General features: G+C 49.7%; 1 long non-coding RNA gene, 4 other non-coding genes and 1 pseudogene across 5 annotated transcripts; 2 read left to right on the top strand and 4 right to left on the bottom strand.

The window, feature by feature from the left end:
• The first annotated feature begins 1314 nt into the window (after positions 1 to 1314).
• Positions 1315 to 4900, top strand: LOC120389327. The gene is made up of 3 exons (XR_005590870.1): positions 1315 to 1349; positions 3462 to 3622; positions 4842 to 4900. It is a non-coding gene; the product is annotated as an uncharacterized LOC120389327 (long non-coding RNA).
• A 3058-nt stretch (positions 4901 to 7958) lies between these two features.
• Positions 7959 to 8032, bottom strand: TRNAT-CGU. The gene has a single exon. It is a non-coding gene; the product is annotated as a tRNA-Thr (tRNA).
• An 829-nt stretch (positions 8033 to 8861) lies between these two features.
• TRNAT-UGU lies at positions 8862 to 8935 on the top strand. Its single transcript has one exon. It is a non-coding gene; the product is annotated as a tRNA-Thr (tRNA).
• Positions 8936 to 13144: 4209 nt separating this feature from the next.
• Positions 13145 to 13361, bottom strand: LOC120389517. Its single transcript, XR_005590989.1, has one exon. It is a non-coding gene; the product is annotated as a small nucleolar RNA U3 (small nucleolar RNA).
• A 2955-nt stretch (positions 13362 to 16316) lies between these two features.
• Positions 16317 to 16529, bottom strand: LOC120389440. Its single transcript, XR_005590918.1, has one exon. It is a non-coding gene; the product is annotated as a small nucleolar RNA U3 (small nucleolar RNA).
• A 2559-nt stretch (positions 16530 to 19088) lies between these two features.
• LOC120389433 lies at positions 19089 to 19220 on the bottom strand (annotated as a pseudogene).
• Positions 19221 to 23863: the final 4643 nt, after the last annotated feature.

The following is a 23863-nucleotide window of genomic DNA, read 5'->3' as shown; positions in this document are numbered from 1 at the left end:
CCTAACGCTGGTCTGAGCAAACAACTGGAAATGACCCTTCAGTGAGACCAGAACCATAGTGTAGAAAAGCCCCTTTGTTAAGTGGTGGTGGCTGAGGGCTTAGGGAGATGGGTTAGAAAGCAATAGGCGTTTTTCTGTGGAGGTTTGATTCTTGCCTGCTAGACAAGGCTGGTGTGTGGTGTCTCCATGGCTGTACTTTCCGTCTCTGATCTGCCACAGGGACCCACGTCTAGACATATTCAGAGGCTCCATGCCAGGGTTTCTCAAACTTCCTTTCACTGCATCCCCCTTCTGCCAAAAAAAAACAACAACTTACTACATGGCCCTGGAAAGAGGGACCAAGCCCCTTCACACTGGGCAGAGGCAGGGGAGACAAAGCCTGAGCCCTGCCCCAGTTAGGGGAGGGCAAAACCAGAGCTTGAGGGATTCAGCCCTGGGTGGTGGGGCTCAGACTTTTGGCTTCAGCTCCAGGCACCAACAAGTCTAATGCCAGCCCTGGCAACCCCATTAAATCAGAGTCACATCCCACTTTGGGGTCCTGACTCACAGTTTGAGAACCACTGCTCTATGCTGAGGGGAGAGAGTTTTCCTGTGGGTGCAGTTATGCCACTTTGCAAGAGGTGGCAGCTATGTCAGTGGGAGAAGCTATATCGGTGGGTGTGCAAGCTGTGGTGTTTGCCACATTTAAGAAGTTTAATCAAACCCCATTTTTAAAACCACCTGTGGTCTGGGAATGGCAAAGGACCTCAATGAAGCAGGGTTTGTCCTTCTCAGGTCATTGTGGGGGTATAGCTCAGCGGTAGAGTGCTTAACTGCAGCTTAAGTGATCCTCAAGTGGTCAGATTAGATGCTCTAATCGTCTCTTCTGGCCATAAAGTTGACTAATTTCTGAAAAACTGAGTGTAGCATTGGGAGCAGCATTTGATGTTTTCCTGTCTAGCCGGCTTGCTGCCTAGAACGAACGCTCCTTGAGTGGGGTGATCCACAGGGAGTAGCTCAAACCTCCAAAGTGCCTGGGCAGGGGCAGGACATTAGCACAGCAAGGGAGGGGTGTGGCAGTGACATCACAAAGGCCTTTTGCAGGACCTCAGACTATTGGTCAAAGGTGGTGGGGAGGTGGTGACCTCACAGAGAGATGCTGACATCAGCCAGGCAGGAGAGGAGCGAGGGGCCAGGGAAACCTCAGAGACCCTGTGGCTTTGCTTCAGCAAGTCTCCTTCTCCAGGTCTCTCTTTGAGGACTGAGAGAGTATTCGGGTTCACGGACGTGAGCGCCAGGAGGAACCTCTTTCGAGTTTTCTCCTTCCCTTTTAGTGATTTTACTAGAAAACAGCCGTCCCTGTTTAGAAGGTAAGAGCCTCCTCGAGGTCTGAAACCTTTTCGGTCTGATCCATCTGGTGACAGTTGAATTCTAGGCATGGAAAACACGAGCTTAAGGAGGCAGAATTTTATTTCACACTTGGGATTTTGTCCCATAGAATCAGTGGGGACATTAGGGTTTGTCCTTTTGTTTCACCTTTTCCTCCATCCATCCCTCCCTCCTTTCTCTTCATCTCTTCCTTCTTTTGTCCTTTCTCCTGTTCCCTCCCAACACCAGGAGCGAGGTGTGGGGGTGTGTGTGTGTGTGTTATGGGGAGTGCTCGGCAGCTCCCACTGTGGGAGGTCCACCCAAAAATGTGGGGCTGAAATAGTGCTCGGGCAGTGATCCCCACCAGTGACCTGGGCCATCCTTTGGGCTCTCTGGTGAGAACCCTCAGCCTCCCGTCCTCAGTCTCTACCCTGATTGGCTGAGCAGGGGGTTATTGACAGGGAGGAGACTCAGATCCTTGTTGTTCTCTTTTAAGACCAAGGAAATAAGTCAGAACCAGTCATATGTTTGATGAATTTTGCTGCTTCTCTGCATTAATTGTCTCTGAGCAGTTCATGATTCTCTCTAACATTGCAGTTCTCCTCAAATACTTGCTGAATAATTACTGTGCACTGTTGTTGGTCTGGAGCTCATCTGAGAGCACTTTATTCAGGTCATTCAACGTCTGAAATTCAAGATCTGATGGTTAGTTTGAAAATCAGGGCTCTTGTGTCCTACTCCCAACTCTTCCACTGACTGGCTGTGTGACCTAAGACAAGTCAATTCTCCTTTCTCAGCCTTAGCTTCTCCCTCTATCAAGTAGGGATACTAATGATCCGCTCCTACCAGGGCCGGCTCCAGGCCCCAACATGCCAAGCACATGCTTTGGGCGGCATGCCGCAGGGGGCACTCCACTGGTTGGTGGGAGGGCGGCAGGCGGCTCCAGTTGACCTCCCGAGGCGTGCCTGCGGATGCTCCACCGGAGCAGCGGGACTAGCGGACACTCTGCAGGCACGTCTGCAGGAGGTCCACCAGAGCCGTGGGACCGGTGACTGCCAGAGCGCCCCCCGCGGAGTGCTGCCATGCTTGGGGCGGCGAAATTCCTAGAGCCACCCCTGGCTCCTACCTACCTCACGGTATGTGGAGACAGGGCTGGCTCTAGGTTTTTTTGCCTCCCCAAGCAAAAAAAAATTTGTCTGCCCCCCGCATCTCCTTGCTGCCTGAGCCCTGGGCTCTCCCCTCCCCACACCTGCACCCCCTGCCTCCCCAGCTCTGGGTCTCCCACCACTCGCACCCCCCTGCTGCCTCAGCCCTGGGCTCTACCCCCTGACCCTCACCTCCCTGCCAAGCCAGCCCTGGGCTCTCTCCCCCACACACATCCTGTGCTGCCCCAGCTCTCGACTCTCTCCTTCCCCCCTACCAGTGCTCCCCCACCCACATCTGCCCTGCTGCCCCAGCCCTGGGCTCCTCCCCCCACTTGCACCCTCCTTCCGCCCCAGCCCTGGGTCACTGGTAACTTGCTCCCAGTTTAATAGAATAGAAAAAAGAGAGGATTCAATGTGTAACAGGGAATTTGGTAAATCTTGGTTATTTTAGTTTTGCAACAGGCTCCTGTCCACCTCCAGTAGAGTTTTCAGTCCCAATGGCAACTTACTTACCAAATGTAACACAGACTAGTCCATGCCTCCCAAGTGGATGTGGTTCTTGTTCTTCTGCACATTGTAGCCCATGGAGGCCAAGGACCTGCAAATGTGTCTTCATGTGCCTTTGTTTCATTGATGAAAACAAACCTAGACACTTAGAGGATTGGAACTGATTTCATTGGAGGGACATGTTTGCTAGGTTTTTATGCATTTGCACAGGAAAATGTTGAGTGTTTCTGTTCATTTCAGGCATCCCTAGTCAGTGGAGCTCCTGAACATAATGAAAATGGAAATAATTCTTTTTGTTGAAGGACCAGGTTTTCAAGGGGATACTTGGGTTTGAACCAAGGACTACTTGATTTGCAGTCAAACACTCTACCACTGAGTTCTACTCCCTGACATTTGTGTGGGCAAGTCAGTGATCTTAAGGATCTTGAAACCTGAGAGTGGCGTTCGTTTCTTCCACACCAGTATTGCTGTCTGTGCATCCCGGAGCTATGGGGTGAGTGGGGAAGGCCCACAACTAGCTTGTCAGTATCAGCAAAGGAGCAGCCGACATCAGGACCAACGAGACGTGCTGGTGGCCCATTAAGAAGAATCCACTCTCCCAGAGACTTCTCGGCAAGGGCACGGTACACAATGGGGGCTACCTACCCGCCACGTCCCAGCAAGGGTCTTTCTAGTCCCACTTTAGTGTTACCCAATTTCTAATCAGTCTTTGGCCCAGATTCCCTCCCTGAGCGGCACCAGCACATACCTGGGCCCCCTGCTAGTGTTAAATCTGCCTTGAGCTGGGACCCAGCTTGGCAAAGAGCCTGCAGCCCCCTCTGTGCTGGGGAGTGAGAGCAGCCCTGGCACTGGGCATGGCAGACCTGAGGGAATGAACCCAATGTGCCCGTGAGGCCCTGATCCAGAACCTCTGCCAGGCAGCTTGTGCTGCTCGGGCGTCTCTAGTCTCCGGCGAGGATTCAAAGCTTCTCTGCTCCAGGGGAACCCCTGCGGGAGGGAGGCAGGGCTCCTGCAAGATAAATCTTCCTGCTGGCAGAGCCCCGGTCCCCTCCTCATGGGCAGAGGGCGTTGCACACGGCACCCACCACATGCACACACCCCTTTGTGGGGAGAATCAGCTCTGGGATATTGGGGTCAAACCCTTCCCACCTCCTCCCTGCAAACCTTCTCCTGGCTTCAGTGAGGGAATGGGGGCGTGAGGGGCTAGTGCGGTAACAGCAGCAGCGTGGCCGTGGGGCTCGGCCGGTGGCTGGGGCCAGTCGCCTGAGCATGAACCCAGCCGACCCCAGGAGATGGACCTGGGTCACCAGCCCAACCCACCACGCGGCTGCTGCCGCTGCCCTGTTAGTGCGCGAGCTCCCACAGGCCACGCTGGGGAGAGCCCCCAGCTGCAGGGGAGACGCCCCTGAGTGCCTGGCAGGGCCCAGCTCCTGGCTGACCTGCACTGCTGGGGGTCAGGGGGCTGGGTGACAGGGGGGCGTTGGCTCTGGGGTGGGACTGTCACTTCCCCCCCTGCCAAGCCAACAGGATCACAGCAAACGAAACCAGCTCGGCCGGCAGGGGAAGAGTTCAGTCCAGGGCCTGGTGCATTCTGGGAGCAGGGGCGGTGCAGACAAAGGGCAGATACGGGCAGCTCTGAACACTCCACGCAGAACTGCCTGTCCTGTCCCGCCGCCCCTGGTACAGGGGGAGTTTAGCCATAGTTTTAATCAGGCCAATAAATTGAACCAAACCCCTGTTAAATCATTGCTCAGCCCGAGTCCTTCACCCGCATTCCTTAGGGCATTGGGTGTTTCATTTCCTGCCTCCATTTCACACAGAGACACAATTTCCTTTGCACAGATCCGTGAACAGCAAAACCTCCCTGTGTCTCTGGTCTGAGCCAGGGCATTCGATTCCAGTGAACCCTTCTCTCCTGCAATGGCGATGGTCAGACAGAGGGGACGTGGCACCTGCATCCCTGCCAGGGAGATATTGGCTCGGCTCTTTCTTTCTGCTGCTGTTGTTAGTCCATGAAACATCAAGGATGGAATGCAAGGCTGAGTTCATGCACCAGCCCCCTGAAAAAATTTCAGTGCCCCAGAGAAATCCTGCCCCCTGCTATTGGAACGATGTGCTGGAGATTTGAATGGGAAAGGGACTGTCTGAATTGTCAGAGTGGGGAATGAACAACAATCTACAGCAATGTCATTCACACAAACACACTCTCATCCTGCTCCAGCTGGAAGGGAAATGGGCAGGAATTCTCGCTGTTCACCTAAGGACACACTTACACTCATGCGCAGCCGTGAGTGTGCTGGGGAAGCTGGTCTGAGCAAACAATTTGAAGTGACAATTCAGTGAGAACTGAATTATCGTGTAGTGAAACAATTGTATGTCAAGTAGTTGTGGCTGAAAGGTTAAGGCGATGGACTAGAAATCCTTTGGGGTTGCCCCGCACAGGTTCAAATCCTGTCAACTATACAAGCACTGCACTGTTGTTATGATTACTCTAGTTTTAGTGCCTGAGCAGCCACAGTGCAAACTGGAGCTAAATCTAGTTTCACTCTGTCTACACTTAAAATGCTGCTGTGGCAGCTGCTATAGCACTCTGGAGTAGACAGTCAGTGGAGAGGTTTTCCCATGCCTGTAATAGCGGCATTGACAGAACAATTCTTCCTTTTCTTTAGCACTATCTAACCAGGGCTTAGGTCACTGTAATTATATGGGTGGAGGGGGGGGGTTCACACCCTGAGAGACGTCGCTCTGCCAGTGAAGTGCCCAGCGTACACCAGCCCTTAGATCCCTCTTGGTATTTCAATGCAGGCACTGACCTGTGAGAGGAAAACATCAGCTCACAAACACAGAGACTGAATTCCCCACATTTAATCTCGCTGCACTTTCCAGAAAGTCACAAAATTGAATTCTTTCTTGCTAGGACAGAGAAAAAATAAGTGACACTAAGTTTTTGTCTTGGTTAAATAAAATTAAGTGTTTAATCAATATAGTAAAAATCTGTACTGATTCCTCTAACTAACACCATAGCATGAAATAGGAACAGAGACAAATCTTGTCAGTGATGACTAATTTCGCAAATGATCTTCCCATTATTAATTTCCACGCTGCCCCCATTGGAGGTCTGGGCATCTCCAGTGTCATTGCTCTGCATTCACCTTCCCCTAGAATTGTTCTCGGACATTCGCCTTCCTCTGCGGCGTGGGGCTCGGGTCACTTGCTGGAGGATTCCCTGCACCTTGAGGTCTTTAAGCCACAATTTGAGGCCTTCAATAACTCAGACATAGGTCAGGGGTTTCTTACAGGAGTGGGTGGGTGAGATTCTGTGGCCTGCATTGTGCAGGAGGTCAGACTAGATGATCATAATGGTCCCTTCTGACCTTAAGTCTATGAATCTATTAATCTTTTCCCAAATTTGGAAAATTGTGCAGGTCAGAATGTGAATAGTGACCCCGTCTCCTTCCTGCACCTGCTCTACATTGCTCCACAGCAGCTTCTCCCCCTGCAGAGTCACCCCAGCACTGCAGTGCAGCCGCCCAGGGGTCAGCAGGGGCCCCTGGCAAGGACAGTGGGTGCAGCTAACAGCCCGGTGTGCCTGGCCCTGAGGCAGCTGTAAAAAAGCAACACCCCCCCGCCCAGAAGTACAGAGACTGAATTCCCCAACTTTAACATCATGACCCCCTGTAGAAAGCCACACGTGTCAGTTGTATTTTCACAGGGAGATGCAAAAATCAAGTGACACCAATTTTCAAGTTGAGTAAATAAAGTTGAGGAGATAGTTATTAACCTCCCAAAAATATACTAAAGATCCCTCAACATAACACCTGAAGGTGAAATATGAACAGAGACAAACCTTGTCAGCAAAGGCTCATTTCCCAAACGATCCTGAAAATGTTACTAATTCCCACCCCTCCTCCACAGGAGCTCTGTGCAGTGTAACTGTTCTGCAGGCAGCTTCCCATTCAATGCTGTTGTGGGACATTCCCAGACCTGGAAATGTACCAACGACAGAATTTGAAGCGCAAACCTGGCTCCCCGCACCAGGCGGGATTTGAGTGTTTTGTCCCTGTCACTTAGTGTTTGTCAATAGTACAGACGCCAGGGGCAGGACTCCAGGCTCTGCTTGAGGGATCCTGGCACAGGGGCTGGTGGGGTGAGAAAGGATTGTAGGTTCTGACCTGTGCTCTGGAGAGGAGGTAATAAGTGAAGGGGCATTTTTAACTTCTCCCCTCCTCAGGGCTGGAATTCTACATTCCACAGGGCCAAACAAGGGGCTGAAGCCATTTGGCTAATAAAAACCAGTGCTTTAGGTGAGGCTTGAACTCACAATCTCAGCATAGTTCCTCTCAGCGATGCCCTATAAGTACTGTGCATTAACCAATTGTGCCACTGGAGCACCTGGTAGCTATAATTCTCCAAGACCCCTAGGCTGATAAAGGCAAGGAGTGACCCCAAAACATTCTCAGTGGAGCTGAGAGCCGGTAGCGACAAGTGTTGTACTCGGTGGGGTGGATTCTTCTTAAGGGTTCCAGGCCCCATTTGACCCTTTTGTTCTTCCCTGTGTAATAACAGAGCTGGTTAAGACTCAATGGAGAGTCTTGCTGCAGACCAACAGATCTGAAATCACTGATAACCAGCTCTAAGCATTAGTCCTGCTTTGGGACAGTGTCTCTCATGCAAGGAACTGCCCAGTCTGCGCTAGCAGTGAGGCTCCCTCACTAACAGCTGAAATCAGGGAGAGCTGTGTGAAGTGCAGGGCCCCAGGGCTGCCTGAACAGGGGGGAACAACACCCCAGGGCTTTTAAAAATGGGAGGGCTCTGCCTTGCCACTTTGTAATGACTGTAAGGGTGGGGAGGGGGCAGAGAGCAGTGTCTTGGAGAAAGAGGCAGCATAGGAGCCCATCTAGCTCTGAAACTTGTCTTCTGACAGTAGCCAATACCAGGTGCCCCAAAAGCCACTCCCAAAGGTACCACTGGGAGTTGAACCCAGGATCTTCTGTTTACGAAACAGGTGCTTTAACCAGCTAAGCCATGGTGCCTGCTGTTACTGAAAACATCATGTTTGCCCACACCTGACTCTCTGCCAATCCCCACTGAGCCCTGACAAGTGTTGCTCGTGTTTGGATTCTGTAAAGCAGAGGAGCAGGTGAAGTTTTGCTCCCAAGGTGTGTGTGTGATTCTTTGGACAGGTCTACGCTACAAAATTAGGTTGGTGTAATTACATGGCTTAGGCTGGCAATGCAGTTCTATAAACCTAATCCCGGTGTAGATAGCGGCTCAGCTGTCAGAACTTTCTGGAGCTATGAAAGGGGAGGGGCCCATGGCTCTGTAGCAGGAATGCAGGGCAAGTGAGTTCACAGCAGGTATTGTGGGATACTGGTGGAGGCCAGTTATGGTGATATAATGACCAGCAGCATTTACACTGAAAATTTGTCACTTTAAGTTTGCTGCAAAAAGCTCTAGGCCTCTCGTCGAGGTGGTTTTATTTTGTCACCAAAACAGGGCAGTTTTGTCGCCAGACGTGGCATTGCAGTGTGTACACCAGCCACAAGCTGCCGACCGAGGGAGCGTTGTGTGTTTTTCACACAGCTGAGCAATATAATGATGCTGAAGTAACCTTGTAGTGCAGAGCTGGCCAAAGATTCTCTCTCTCTCTCTCTCTCTCTCTCTCTCACACACACACACACACACACACACACACACACACACACACACACACACACACACACACACACACACACAGCTTGCAAGGAAAACCTCACCTGCTCCTCTGCTTTGCAGAATCCAAACACAAGCAAAGCTTGTCAGGCCCCAGTGGGGATGGCAGGGAGTCAGGTGTGGGCAGACACTGTGCTGTTGCCACAGGCAGGCACCATGGCTTAGCTGGCTAAAGCACCTGTCTTGTAAACAGGAGATCCTGGGTTCAACTCCCAGTGGTGCCTTGTTGAGTAACTCTTGGGGCACGTGGTATTGGCTACTGTGAGAGGACAAAACACAGAGCTAGGTAGACCTGTGGTCTAGCCCAGTGTGGCTTTTCTTAGGGTTTAAATTACACTCACAGGCACTGATAATAGAGTTACTGAAAGTTTGGGAGTTAAGAGCTGATAGGTCAGTGGTCCAAGCCCATCACAGATGACCCCCTCCCTCTGGGACAGGGGCAGGTCTGGGCTCTCACACCAAATGGCTCATTGTGGCTGCCAGAACCTGTGGGCAGCTCATTTAGTTTGCACCGAGGGTTGAGTCCTGCTTTGTGCACCGTGTGTGAGAATGAAAATCCTAAACCGCCCTTTGAAATAACGAATGCAGCAGGACGTGTTATTGTCCCTGCCCCAAAGCAGACAGACCAATGGAGAAATGCCATTGAGTCCAGGGTAATACTCCACTGCCATTTTACCTTGTTTGCTTGCTCAACTCCCTCCCAACCTTGAGGGCTCCCAGAGCCCGATATTGAGCTTGAGCTGAGATGTCTACGGTGCAAATTTACCACCCCACGGCCCTAGCCTGGGAGCCTGCACTGGCACGGGACAGCGCTGGGTGTTTCATTGCAGTGTGGACATAGCCTAGCATTATGTCTACACTGCCATTAACACACCCAAGTCACTATTCTCAAACCCTGGTTTAGTTGATTCAGGCTTGTGGGGCTTGTGCTGCAGGGTTATAAAATGACAGTGTAGACACTTCGGCTTCAGCCCAGCCTCCGAGACCCCACGAGGGGTGAGGGTCTCCGAGCCTGGGCTCCAGTTTGAGCCCCAGGAGCCCAAATCAGATCATCCAGGCCAGCCGGGCCAGTGGGATTTTGTCACAGTCTAGATGCCCTCTCAGGGTATGTCTACACTGCAATGTAAGCCCAGGGTTAGCAGAAGTTATGTCAGCAGACCCAACACACAAACATAAACCACGAGGGAAAGACCCACCCCCAAATAATCTGGGCAGTGTCCTTCTCCCTATGGTTTGTAAGTCCAGCAACCAAAAGTCCTTTAACATGAGCCATCCCCTCTCTGCACCCCACTCACAGCTGTTGTTCTTAGTCAGTGCAAGCCCAGAGGTGCCTCTGTCCAGTTCACCTCCTACCCTGGGTGGAAAAGGAAAGAAATAAGAAGGCACCATACTCATTATGCTGTTTAGGGATTCATTCATCTCCCCATAGCCACCCTGTCCTAACATTGGTCTAAGACCTAAATTTTAGCATTGACAGCCAGACCCTGGCCCACTTGGCTTTGGAACCGGTGTCCCCTGCCTAGCAAGTGCTATTGAATTGAGGGTGAGTCCCTCAGTCGGGGTCTGCCAAGCACAGTTGTGCTGCCCTCGATTCACACAACAAGGATAACAACCCTTTATTTCTCCTGCCCCTATAACATGGAGACTGGGAATCCAACACCAGCCACAAGTGATCATTTCAGCAAGTAACCCAACCTATTTCCAACATACTGTAAAATCCACATGCAGACTCATACATGAAACCTTGCAAGAAAATCTTCCTGAGGGGGTCTGAAGCACCTGCTGCTGGAGGGAAGGAGGGAGCCATCGGTTGGGATTGAGGAGCAGCGTGAGGAGAAGGGGTCTGTGGGTTGGGATTGAGGGGCACTGGGAATAGGAGGGGGCTGTGGGTTGGGACAGAGGAGAAGGGTGAAGAGGAGCAGGCTCTAGTTGGGAGTGAGGAGCAGTGAGCATAGGAGGGACTGAGGGTTGGGACTGAGGGGCACTGGGAAAAGAGGGGACATGGGTTTGGGCTGAAGAGCATCTTCATTTGGGGATCCAGCAGGACAGGGGAAGGCAGCAGGTGATTCTAATTCCTTAGGGACATTCTGTGTGTATGTATGTGTGTGTGTGTGTGCAGGGGAGGAACATGCTCTATGCCCAGAGGCCTTTATTCCTCCAGGCTGCAAGGACGGAGGGGCTGTCAGGAAGTTGTCCCTTCAAACCCACACACAAAAAGGCCCTTCTGAGGAAAGAGAAAATCCTGAAGAGAAAAAGTAACATCAAAGAGGACATGAGAAAGACAGTTTAAGATCTTCATGAGTAGTTTATCACCTGACCATGGATTTGAACTGTGGATCCTCAGATTAAAAGTCTGATACTTTACCAACTAAGCTAGTCAGGCTCATGAAGCACAGGAGCAAGTTGGTGCAGAGGAGAAACTAGTCAAGAAAACAAGAGCAAGAAACAACAGGGGAAACCTGCTGCTCTCTCTGGCCCAGTCAACACTACGAGTTTATATCAAAACGTCTGTTAGTCTATAAGGTGCCACAAGACTCTTTGCTGCTTCTACCAACTGAGCTAGCCAGGCTCACATAGGAAAAGTGCAAGTTGGTGCAGAGGTGAAGCTAGTCAAGAAAATTCTTGGGTGAGTTCCCAAAGCCTGAAGGGTCAAAAATATTGTCACGGGTGGTTCAGGGTATATGTCCCCCCCCCCCCCAAAAGCAAACAGAAAAAAATTGTTTCTCGCCTTTCTTCAATGTCACCGTATGTCTACTGGATGCTGCTGGCAAACACGATGCAGCAGTGCTACACAGCAGCATCCCCTTTCTTTCCCTTCCTGAGGGCAGATGGTATGGGAGGACTGATATCTGTCATTGTCATCCCGTGAGTGCTCCTGGTTGGCCTTAGTGAGGTCGGCCAGGGGTGCCTGGGCAAAAATCGGAATGACTCCCAGGTCATTCTCTTCTTTAAGCTTTGTCTAATGGAGATTCAGTCCTGCCTGGAATATCATAGCAGCTGGAGGCTGCCCTCCCCTTCCTGCCTTTGAATTCTACTTGCAGAGGCAATAAAGTCAGTGTTGTTTCAAATTCCTGCATTCTTTATTACTTCATCACACAAATGGGGGGATAACTGCCACGGTAGCCCAGAAGGGGTGGGGGAGGAGGGAAGCAATGGGTGGGGATGTTGCAGGGGCACCCCCTAGAATGACATGCAGCTCATCATTTCTGCCCGACATCTGGGGCTCTGACCTGGAGCAGCCATTTGCTTCCCTAGTTCTTTAGTAGACTTGCCTGATAGTTTAGCCAGGACTGCCTCTCCATTAGAACAAAACTTAAAGAAGAGAATGATCTAGGAAGGTATTCCTATTTTTGTCCATACACCCCCAGTCAACCTTACTGAAGCTAGCCGAGAGCACGCATGACAGCAGCAAACGGTACAGTATAACTTGCAACTATCATTGTCAATTAGCAAAGCAGCAGACAGTACAGTATAGCTAATAACCATCTTTGCTAACTTGCAAAAGGCAAGGGGATGCTGCTGTGTAGCACTGCAGTACCGCGTCTGTCAGCACCATCCAGTAGGCATACAGTGACGGTGAAAAAAAGGCTGAACGGGCTCCATGATTGCCATGCTATGGTGTCTGCCCAGGCAATCCAGGGAAAAGGGCGCGAAATGATTATCTGCCGTTGATTTCATGGAGGGAGGATTGACTGACGACATTTACTCAGAATCACCCACGACACTGTTTTTGCCCCATCATGCACTGGTATCTCAACCCAGAATTCCAATGGGTGGGGGAGACTGCAGGAACTATGGGATAGCTACCCACAGTGCAATGCTCTGGAAATTGATACTAGCCTCGGTACATGGACGCACACTGCCAAATTAATGTGTTTAGTGTGGCCACGTTCACTTGACTTTATATAATCTGTTTCCAAAAACTGGTTTCTGTAAAATCGGAATAATCCCATAGTGTAGACATACCCTGAGACAGCTTTAGAACCCTCTACCCACTATACGGCCAAGAGACAGCAACTCTCAGATCCTGTGTGGATTGTCTGATGGGCTTGGGGCCAAGAGCAAACTGCGTACCCCCTGCCAGAGCAGGAGAAGTAAAAATAGGGGCTTCCTGAAAAATGGAAAGGGAAGAAGAGAGAAGCAAGTGGAAAAGGAAGAGAACATGCAGACACAGGACCCTACCTAAATTCTTAAATAGATTACAAGAAAAAAAGAGAGAGCAGCATAAAGAAATTTAAAAAAATCTTTCAGTAAGTATTGAATTAGAAACATTTAAAATACCATTTTCACACTACCTTTACTTTTCTTCTAAATTCTACCAAAACAAACTAAGACTTGCTACTAAACAGAACTGCACAAAAGCTTTAAATAAACTCAGATAACAGAAAAAAACCCCCAAAACATTTATTTTTAAACTTGTTTTATAAGGACTAGCCACTCAGTCTGTGTTCTTTTCCCCTCAGCTTCCCAAAAGAAAAGCAAGAACACTCATCAATAGCAGATAGCAGATATATTAAAGCACCACTATCCACTCACTTCATGCTCAAAAGAGAACACTTTAACTCCTCATCATGGTTAGCAAGGTCAGATACTTTCAACCACACTTCTCTAGTTACAAACTATAGAAATGATCCCTGAAAGTACAGTCTTAACAAAGCTGTGCCCGGCTACACACCCAGGCTAATGTGCGCAAGCTTTCTTCCCACGGTGAATGTTTTCATACAACAGGTTTCACCCCCAGAGAATTAAAGACCAAAAATCTAAAACCAAGTTCCCATTTCATTAAAGCACAATCGAGGCAGCTTTAGAACACTGTCCATTAGAAGATGTTTATGTCGCTATTTACAGACACACACACACACCTCCTGATTAGCATGTGGAGCTCCTAGCAACTAATCAAACCCTCTTGCTTTGCAATACCTCTCACAGGCTCCTCCGTACCAAATGACCGCCTGTCAGGCACAGACAATCCGGACAGGTCAGCCCTTTCTAGCATGCTCCGCAGCTGTTTCTCTCTGGCTTGCTCTCAAATTCATCTGCACTAGAAGTTTTTGCAGGGTTCTATGTTACCGGTGGTACCTGCACTAAATCAGTGGCTCTCAACCTTTAGAGACACCTGTACTCCTTTCAGGAGTCTGATTTCTCTTGCATACCCCCAAGTTTTACCTCACTTAAAAACTACTGGCTTACATAATCAGATGCAATATTTATAAAAATAAATCACTTGAATATAAGTATTGTACTTACATTTCAGTGTATATTATAGAGAACAGTAGAAACAAATCAATGTGTGAATTTTAATTTGTTATGAATTTGCTAGTGCTTTCTATGTAGCCTGTTGTAAAACTAGGCAAATATCTAGATGAGTTGATGTACCCCCTGGAAAACCATTGGATACCCCTGTTTGAGAACCACAGCACTAAATCACCCTTACTTTTAGAACTGGTGCCACTTGACCCAAGGCATTCTGAACCATTTCAGTGCTAGTAGACAGTGGCAACACAGCTGCACTAGGTCTGTTGTTTCTCCCTGCACAATTCCCACTTGGAAAGAAGATATCTTCTGGTCTGACCCTATTTACTATTGTGAGCTGCATAGGCAACTTTCTCTGTGTTATGTGAGCAGAATCCACACACTATATACTACCTGTATGGCCCTGAGGATGCCACATCGGCCACAGCTGCTGATTGGGCCACAAGTTGAGAATCACTAGTCTATAATTTTGCAAAGTCCATTGCCACAGGCTTTCCCCCCCATGGCTGCTGTGAGACAAGAGCACATGAAATTCATAGCAATATAAATATGAGTGAAACCACCCAAATATATTTACATAAAAACTAGACAGTCTCATTTTAAAACAAAGAAAAACACAGGCCACACAGGGAGTGGGGCAAGAGTCTCCAATGATTTATACCCTCTCCTACCCGCCATTCAGCATAAGAATTAACCTAAATGGATCATGACTATTTACATAGAGCATCTTTCTCCTACAAAGCAGAATAAGACAAAAGGTTGAGGTTGTTCCCCTTCACATTTGAGGGGGAGGGGAGAGGAGTAGAAGGATTTAGATGCTCAATCCACTTCAGATTATGAAAGAAACCAGACTATTAGGTTAGGTTCCAGGGAAATTTTTTTCACCAGACAACAGAGTATAAGGTTTAAACAAACAATTTAATACTGATACACAGTGATGATGATTGTGAAGCTTGGTTGAGGTAGAGGAGTCAGAGGGTGGGATATTTCCCTTACTGCTAAATGATGAACTAGCAATTAGCTGAGCCCTCAAGGGTTAACTCTCTCACTCTGCAAGGCAGCAGGAATGGAGGGAGATATGCACATTTCCCTTAAGTACACTGCCTTGTTAATTAGATCAGCTTGCTGAGACCCCAGCTGCTGCAAGCTCTCTCCCTCCTGAGCCCTGCTCTATGGAAGATAGGGTAAGTGGGGTTCAGGAGCAGGGGGCACCCTGACATTAGCCCCCCCTTCCTTCCCTCCCCCCAGCACAGCAAGCAGGAGTCTGGGGGAGCAGCTCCAAGGCAGAGGGCAGGAGCAGCACATGGCAGTGGGGGGAGGGACACAGCTGAACTGGAGACAGCTGCAGCACAGGGAAGGTAGGGGAGTGGGGAGCTGATAGGGGGCTGCCGGTCCATCCTGGTCCCAAGCCCCCCTCAGCTAGCTGCAACGGGCTGCTCTTCCTGCAAGCAGTAGACAAAGCAGGCGGCTGCCAAACAACATTAGAAGGGAGCATTACACAACTTTAAATAAGCATTTTCCCTAATTGATCAGCAACATAACGAAACGTTAACCAGGCCGACTTTAAGTGAGGAGTTACTGTAGGAGGGTTTAGGTCAGCTCAGCTACGTCTCTCTGGGGTGTGGATTTTTAATTTACCTCAGACAGAAAAAAAGAGAGTAACAGAAAAGAGAAGAAATAAGATGGGAAGGAAAACACCCAGTGGGGCATGGGAGATGTTGACATATGCAAATCCCTCATGTAAACCCCTCCCCATGCCCTTCATTGTCTCCTCCACCCATTCCAGGGTTCCCCAGTCTTTCTCCATGGCAGGGGTTCTGTGTGTTTGATTCCACCCATAGCAAGGTCCTCCATTCTCCCCAATGGCAGGGGCTCTGTGTGAGCCGCTTTTCTCCCCATTCCACCCTCTACCCACTATATGGCCAGGAGACAGCAACTCTCAGATCCTGTGTGGATTGTCTGATGGGCTTGGGGCCAAGAGAAAACTGCATATCCCCTGCCAGAGCAGTAGGAGTAAAAATAGGGGCTTCCAGAAAAATGGGAAGGGAAGAAAAGAAAAGCAGAGAAGAAAGTGGAAAAGGAAGAGAACGTGCAGACACAGGAACCCACCTAAATTCTGAAATAGATTACAAGAGAAAAAGAGATGGAACAGCACAAAGGAATTTAAAAAAAAACTCACTAAGTACCAAACTAGAAAACACCATGCTCACACTAAACTTAATTCTTTTCCAAATCCTACCAAACCAAATTAAGTTTTGTCATTTAACAGACTTGTCAGCAAAAACTATAAATAGATTAATTTAACAAAAATACAAAAACCATATTTTTAAACTTGCTTTGTAAGATCTACTCACTAAGACCCTGTTCATTCCCTCACGGCTCCCCCAAAAAGGAAGCAGGAATGCTAATCAACAACAAACAGCAGCTACATTAAAGCAACACACGCTACTTGTTCTGCCCTCAGAAGAGACACGGTAACTTCTCTTCGTTCCTAACGAAATCAGACACTTTCAACCAGCATTCCCTAATTACAAATTATAGAAATGATGCTTAAAATACACTTTCAAAGCCCCAGCCCCAGCCCCATCTACATACCCAGGCTAATGCGCACACGCTTTACCCCACGGTGAGTGTTTTCATACAGCGGGTTTCACCCCATGGGAACTAAAGGACACAAATCTAAAGCCAGGTCCCCATGCCATGAAGCACACTCGAGGCAGCTTTAGCCCACTGGCCATTAGAAGAGGTTTATGTCGCTATTTACAGAAACACGCCTCCTCATTAGCATGCGGAGCTCCTACCGACCAATCAAACCCTCTTGCTGTTACTGCCCGAACCGGCCCCGCCTCTCACCGGCTCTGCTCTGCCACGTGCCGGCGCCGCGCCCGTTTCCCCGCAGGCGGAGCCCGGCCCGGCGCAGCTCTGCCCGCCCGGGGCTGCCGCTGGTTCTCTGCGGTTCCCGGCACTAGAGACTTCGCGTGTCACGTGACCGGGGGCAGGCGCCGCCTCTGGCCGCTTCGAGACTGGAGCATGGGGGGGGGGGGGACCAGATGGGTCATTAGTGCCCAGCAGCAGCCCCCGCCCCCTTCACTCCTCGCGCTCCCCCAGCGCCTCCCGCCCGCTGACAGGGGGGGAGGGAGAGGAGCTGAATGCGAGAGTGGGGCATTGGGGAAAGGGGAGGTGGGGTGGGGCCTGGGAGGAGCCCGAGGGGGGGGCGCAGCCCCCCAGCATAGTGGAAACTCGGCGCCCCTACATCGTACTAGTGCAGGGCCGCCCAGAGGATTCCAGGGGCCCGGGGTCTTCGGCGGTGGGGAGCCCTTCCGTTCCTGGACCCGCCGCCGAAGTGCCCCGAAGACCCGCGGCGGGGGCCCCCCCGCCGCTGAATTACCGCCGAAGCGGGACCCGCCGCCGAAGCGCAGCCCGGTCTTCGGCGGTAATTCGGCGGAGGGCCCCACGCTGGTCTTGAGGCACCGGCGGCGGGTCCAGGAACGGAAGGGCCCCCCCGCCACCGAATTACCGCCGAAGACCGGGCTAAACTTCGGCGGCGGGTCCCGCTCCGTCTTCGGCGGTAATTCGCCAGCGGGGGGTCCTTCCGACCCGGAGCGGAAGGACCCCCCGCCGGCGAAGACCGGAAGCGGCAGAAGCTCCTGCGCCCGGCCGCACAAGAGTTTGCCAGGCCCCCCGGAGGGAGTGAAGGACCCCGCTCCGGGGGCCCCGAAAAACTCTGGTGGGGGCCCCCGTGGGGCTCGGGGCCTGGGGCAAATTGCCCCTCTTGCCCCCCCCTCTGGGCGGCCCTGAGCGGGCATCAGCGCCAGACAGCAGCTGCATTCGAGCAATCCCGCCTATTCGGTGCCGGATTGGAAGAAAACATGGTAAAAATCGTCCTCCAACAATCCCTTTGGAAAGCACGTCTCTAGCTAAGCGCCGGCCATTTCTCCTGCAAAGACACCCTCCCTACTGCCAATCCCCGGCTACCCTGATTAACGTCTTAATGACTCGTTTTTTAAAACAAGTGGTCACGAAAGAAAATGGATCGGACCTTTTGCAAACAGCCTTTTTGTCAACAGATGGCCACGTTCTTCACAGAAGTGGGGGGAGCACACTTTGTAGTTTGTACAGGTCGAGTTTATTGCCCGCCCCCAAGGCTCCCAGCACCCCTCAATTCCCTCCCGCAAGCTCCCTATGTGCCCTCTCCCATGCCACTCTTTTTAGGGACTCCCTGAAATTCCCCCAATCTCAGACCTTACCAGAGAATCTCCTCACCCTTATTCTCCCCATACCAAGTTCCCCACACTTCTTCCCACACCAATGGCTCTGTTCTCACCCCCATTCCCACTTCCCCATGGCAGGGACTCTGTGTTCCCTCTATTCCCCCATGCCGGGGTCTTTGTGTACCCTCCCTTCCCCCCATGCCAGGTTCTTCCAATCTCCATAGGACTAGGGGTTCTGTGTACCTCCACTTAACCCCTCGCTTCATTTCAGGGCCCCCATTCTCTCCACCACTGTAGAGACTGTGTGCACCCCTATTTGCCTCTTCTTCCCCATTCCTCCCTCCTTCCCAAGTCAAGCTCTCCCAGTCCCCTTACCTGCCAGGGGTTCTGTGGGTCCCATTTTCTCCTCCCCCACTTACACCTTACGCACTGTATTAAGGGCTCAGAGAGGCTCTGAGAAAGTTGCATACCAACAAACTGGCAGAGCATTAGGGGTAGAAATAGGGGCTACTCAAAATGGGGGAGAGGGTGGAGAAAAGAAGAAAAAGTGGAAAGTGGAGAGAACTTGCAGAATTAATATGCATGAGTCTATAAGTTTAAACTAGAATGAGGGAGGACAAAAGAGAGGGACACTGCATAAAAAGGTGGACTTAGAAGTTTAAGCAATTAGAGGTTCAACTAAGCAACTGTTTACATAAAAAACTGTTGTATTTTTACACTGCATTTTCTTCTCTCATGCTATTAGAAAACTCACTGAAAAACACCCACATCCTCCCACAATACAGAAGCAATACATATACTAAAAATTAGTTACAATCACTACATCCCTTCTCTAAATATACACATCAGAAACAGAAGTTAAACACCAACTTCCAAAAAATGTTTTTTAATGTAGTTTATACAGACTAACCACTCAGTCTGTGTTCTTTCCCTTCTACTTCCCCAGAGAGAAGAAAGAAAAATCATCAATAACAGACAACAACTGCATCAAAGCAATACTGCTTACTTGCTTTACACTCAGGAAAAAGCACTTTAACTCATCCTCCTACTTGTCCCTGCCAGCAGGTAGGGGATCTTGGGGGGCAATTACTGCACTGGTGGGGTGCAAAATAAACTTTATTAAGAAAATGCAAAAACAGGGAAAATTCAATAGTGAGGGGTGTGGGGTTTGTTACGGTAGACAATTGGGGAGGGGTTTCTTTTGGTGAACAGTAGGGGGGTTTCAATAGTGGGGTACAATACAGTAGGATACAACATGGTGGGTAACCAATTAACACAGAAATATAAATGTAACAGGTAGCTAACAATTTCTATGTAAAGGGTGTGTCACAGCAGCATATAACCAACTAACAGGTTTCAGAGTAGCAGCCGTGTTAGTCTGTATCCGTAAAAAGAACAGGAGTACTTGTGGCACCTTAGAGACTAACAAATTTATTTTAGCATGAGCTTTCATGAGCTACAGCTCACTTCTTCGGATGCATAGAATGGAACACACACATAAATATCTCCTGTCTGTGTGTTCCATTCTATGCATCCGAAGAAGTGAGCTGTAGCTCACGAAAGCTCATGCTAAAATAAATGTGTTAGTCTTTAAGGTGCCACAAGTACTCCTAACCAACTAACAGTTATGGATAAAATATGTTAAATAGGAAACAATTCTAGGTAAAAATGTGTCACAGTGGTGTAAATGTAGAATGTGAGGTGTATCAGAGGGAAAAAAAGTAACCAATGGGGTTTTATGCTAGATTGGGATGGGGGAAGAGGAGCACAAGGCAAAGGCGCTGCGGAGGGAGATTTAAACTTAGAGAGACACAGAGAACAAACAGACTGTAAGTGACTGGGGGAGCCCGGGGGAGAGGGGGGCTGACAGTGGGAAGACAGACTTAATCACAATTATACAGAACACAGCAAAATCTTATCTATGATCTAACTTAACCAAGACTACACAAAATAGCAAGTAACAAACACAATGCAACAATTCTCTAAGCCTAACTTAACCACAGCTATGCAAAATGAAATTACAATTTATCTAGACTAAAGGCTAAACCTAACCTAATGGGTGCACCTTATACTAGGGGTAGTTCCAGAGGGCACAGTGGTGTGTGCCCAGTGGTGGCTGCAGCAGTGGGGCGGCTGCAAGCAGGCTTATTTCTAGCAGCAAAGGCGCTGTGGAGCTAGAAGCAGATTACAGATACAGACCAAGGAGTTAGCTTGGGTCTGTCTGCTGGGGAAACAAGGCCAGCAGCTAAAATAATAAAATAAAAGTATAGAAAGTTTCTCAGAAGGATTCTTACCAGTCCCCAAGGCAGCAGCAAAGGCAGAGACAGGAACAGCAGCAGCATCAGAGGACACAGAGAGGACTCAATTCGCTTACAATAATCAGGAGATTTCCAGGCAAAATTCATTGTTCGTGGGAGGGGAGTTAAAAATGGGGGTATGCTCAAAAATAAAACGAGAGCGGAGAAAGGACCCCCCAGAACCCCTGGCTGATCAGACCAGGCAGGAATGCAGAAACCTTTCTGAGGTCTGATCAGAAAATGTCTGGTTATAAAGGCAAACTTAGGCAGTTTCCCACCAGTAATCCTGATAGGCTCCCTCTGTCACAGGGGAGGAGACACAGGGAAAAACTGCAGGTAGGCACAGGACATGCCTGGGCAAGTTCTGAGCTCACAGGTGTCATGAATAGTTAGTAAAGGGTTAAAGCATAGTACCTGGTGGGCACCTGACCTGAGGACCAATCAGGGAAGAGATTCTGAAACTCCTAGGAGGGAACTTTTTCTCTCTGTTTGGGGGGGTCTTTGTCTTTGGCCGTTTTGGAGTTCAAGAGACCAGACGAGTTAATCAAGTCCCTACAAGTTCCACCTTTTTGAACTAATTTCTTCTAGTCAAGATAGTGAGTATTAGAAAGATACTTTGTGTCCTTATCTAATAATCCTATGTTTGCAATTCTGTGTGTTTGTTATTGATTATTCTTAATTCTACTTGTACTGGTTGTACTGAGGAAGAGAGAGGATTCTCTCCAGAACTTAGCAAGGTTATACCCTATGAGTGCCCAGCTTGGATTCATAGAGATTCTGTATTTTCTTTTTGTTCTCTTAATAAATTCTTTTCTTTTCTTTGGACTTGGTTAATTCCTTCCCTTGGGGAAATTCAGGGGAAGGGGAGGGGGAAGTGGGCTGCTTCCCTGTGTGTAGAGATTCAAGGCATTTGAATCCAGGCACCTCTGTCTCCGGAGCAGGGGAGAGAGGGAAGAGGGGGGAGGTTCCTCCTCTGTGAATTGATCTGTGTTCCCAAGGGGGGAAACAGGGGTGTCCCGGCCCACGTAATTGACCGCGGTGGTGGCAGCAAAGGGGAGACCTACCCTAGGATTTTGGGGTGGGGGAAGACATGCTGGTCCTCACTTTGAAACCGGCCAGTTTCAAGTGAGGGTTCAGACCAGGACATGGTGGCAGCGGAGTTTCGAACCCAGTGTTACAAGGAGTTTTTTTCAGCTGGGCTACGCTGAAGGGAGCTATTCTCTTTTTCTTTCTTGTTGCTTGGACAGGCAGCTTGAGGAAAAGGCAGTTTTGTAGCAGTTTCAGGGTTAGAAGATTTTCAGTTTCTTCCAGGGCTTTCTGTTACAAAGCCCCCCTGTGGAGCGGTGTTTTCGTCCATTGTGAGAGGAGATACCACTCAGGATTCCTGAGGTGGGGGGAAGTGCTCGCCAAAGTACATTCCCATCCAGCAGGAAAAACAGGTTTGGGGGGGGGAGACAGAAACCCTCCAGCCAGGTTTTTTTTTCTCCCTGTGTCTTTTGAAAGGATCAGGAGACAGGAGAACAGATCCCTGAGGAAATAGACCAGATTTTTCTCAGGGGTATTGTTAGCAGCAGCCTTTCAGCTGGGCTGCTGAGTACAGCAACTCAGAGCAGAGGGAGACAGAGGAATTTTTTTTTACTCTTTCCCTCTTTCTCAGTACAAAACAGTAACATTACACAAACCACAATTTGCTATACAAAGGATTGATTTCTCTTTCTTTACTCAAGTTATCATAGCCAGGGTTAGGGACTGTCAAACACCAGAGACAGTTCACTGACTGCATAGGGGTGTGGCCAGCACCAGAAGGCACACAATCATGAGTACTGGTGAAACAATTAGCAAACTCGACCTGGCCAGGCTGCAGGCTGAAGAAAAACAAAAAGAACATCAAAGACAGATGGAACTAATTATTGCAGAAAGGGCCAGGGAAGAAGCTAACCACAAGAGGAGCTGGAGAAACAAGAGGCTGAGCACAAGAGACAAATGGAAATCCTGAGGGAGACCCACCAGCAGGCTCTGGAATTAGCAAAGACTAAGCAGCAGGAGCCAACCAATCCAACCCCTCTTCAACCTACTGATCAACCTTCTCGGAGAAAATTTCCCGCCTACAGGGCAGGGGATGATGTTGAGGCCTTCTTAGAAAACTTTGAGAGGGCCTGTATTGGATACCATCTTCCTGAAGATCAATACATGCTGGAGCTGAGGTCACAGCTCAGCGGACAATTATCCCTGGTGGCAGCTGAAATGCCTAGAGGCCAGATGGACGACTTTCCACTGTTCCTAACCAAGGCCAGACTCAGAATGGGCATCACCCTGATCACGCCCGTCAGCGTTTCAGAGTCCAGAAATGGAAACCAGAGATGTCATTTCCAGAGCACGCCGCTTACCTGGAAAAACACTATTTCTCCTGGATATCAGGATCCATGGTTAAGGAGCTAGACGACCTACACCTCCTGATATTGATGGAACAGTTCCTAGATGGTGTTCCTGAGAACATTAGACGCTACATCCAAGATGGTAAACCAAAAACTCTCACTGAGGCAGGAGAGATTGGAGCCAGATGGATGGCATCGGTAGACAACACGAAAGTTACTGCCAAAGGGAGCGAATCACACAAGGTACCCACCGAGACTAAACCTTACCATCGAGGGCCAATCAAGCCCACACCTACAACCCAAGCACAGTCACACCCTACCTCTTCTTCTACCTCACCAGTTTCCAGTAAACCAACACAACCCCGTGACCCGTCAAGTGGGCGATGTTTTGGATGCAATGAACTGGGGCACATCAAAGCCAAATGCCCAAAGAACCTGAACTGGTCCAACTCCTTGCACCTGCACACCAAGGAACCCCGGAATTAGATATCTCTCAAATACCCGTCTGCTTTAGGGAAACATTGAGAGTGGACGGAAAGGAAGTTATCGCATGGAGAGACAGTGCAGCACATGTGTCAGCTATCCACCGAACCTTCGTGGACCCCAAATTCATCAACCAGAAAACCAAAGTGACAGTCCGCCCCTTCATGTCAAAACCTGTAACATTGCCTACAGTGCGTTTACCTGTCCAGTACAAGGGCTGGTCAGGGACGTGGACTTTTGCTGTCTATGACAATTATTCTGTCCCCATGATCCTGGGCAACCACTTGGCCCATCACGTTGAGCCGCCAGAAACAGAGGGAGTGGTTACACGCAGCCAAGCCAGACGAGCTGCTGCACCCATCCCTGTTCCTGAGCCATCCACCAGGACCCCGTCTGTGTTACCAGAGACCCAGACAGAGGTGGTGGAACCGGATCCCAGGCCAACACCGACAGCAGCCATAGTTCATCCAGTCCCAGAACCGGAACTGGAAGGGCACCCAGCGCCAGCACCGGCGCCAGCTATTACAACTCCA

Source organism: Mauremys reevesii, linkage group 23, assembly GCF_016161935.1.
Source record: "Mauremys reevesii isolate NIE-2019 linkage group 23, ASM1616193v1, whole genome shotgun sequence".
In the NCBI taxonomy this organism is placed as follows: domain Eukaryota; kingdom Metazoa; phylum Chordata; order Testudines; family Geoemydidae; genus Mauremys; species Mauremys reevesii.
This window is presented reverse-complemented; position numbering and strand designations above follow the sequence as displayed.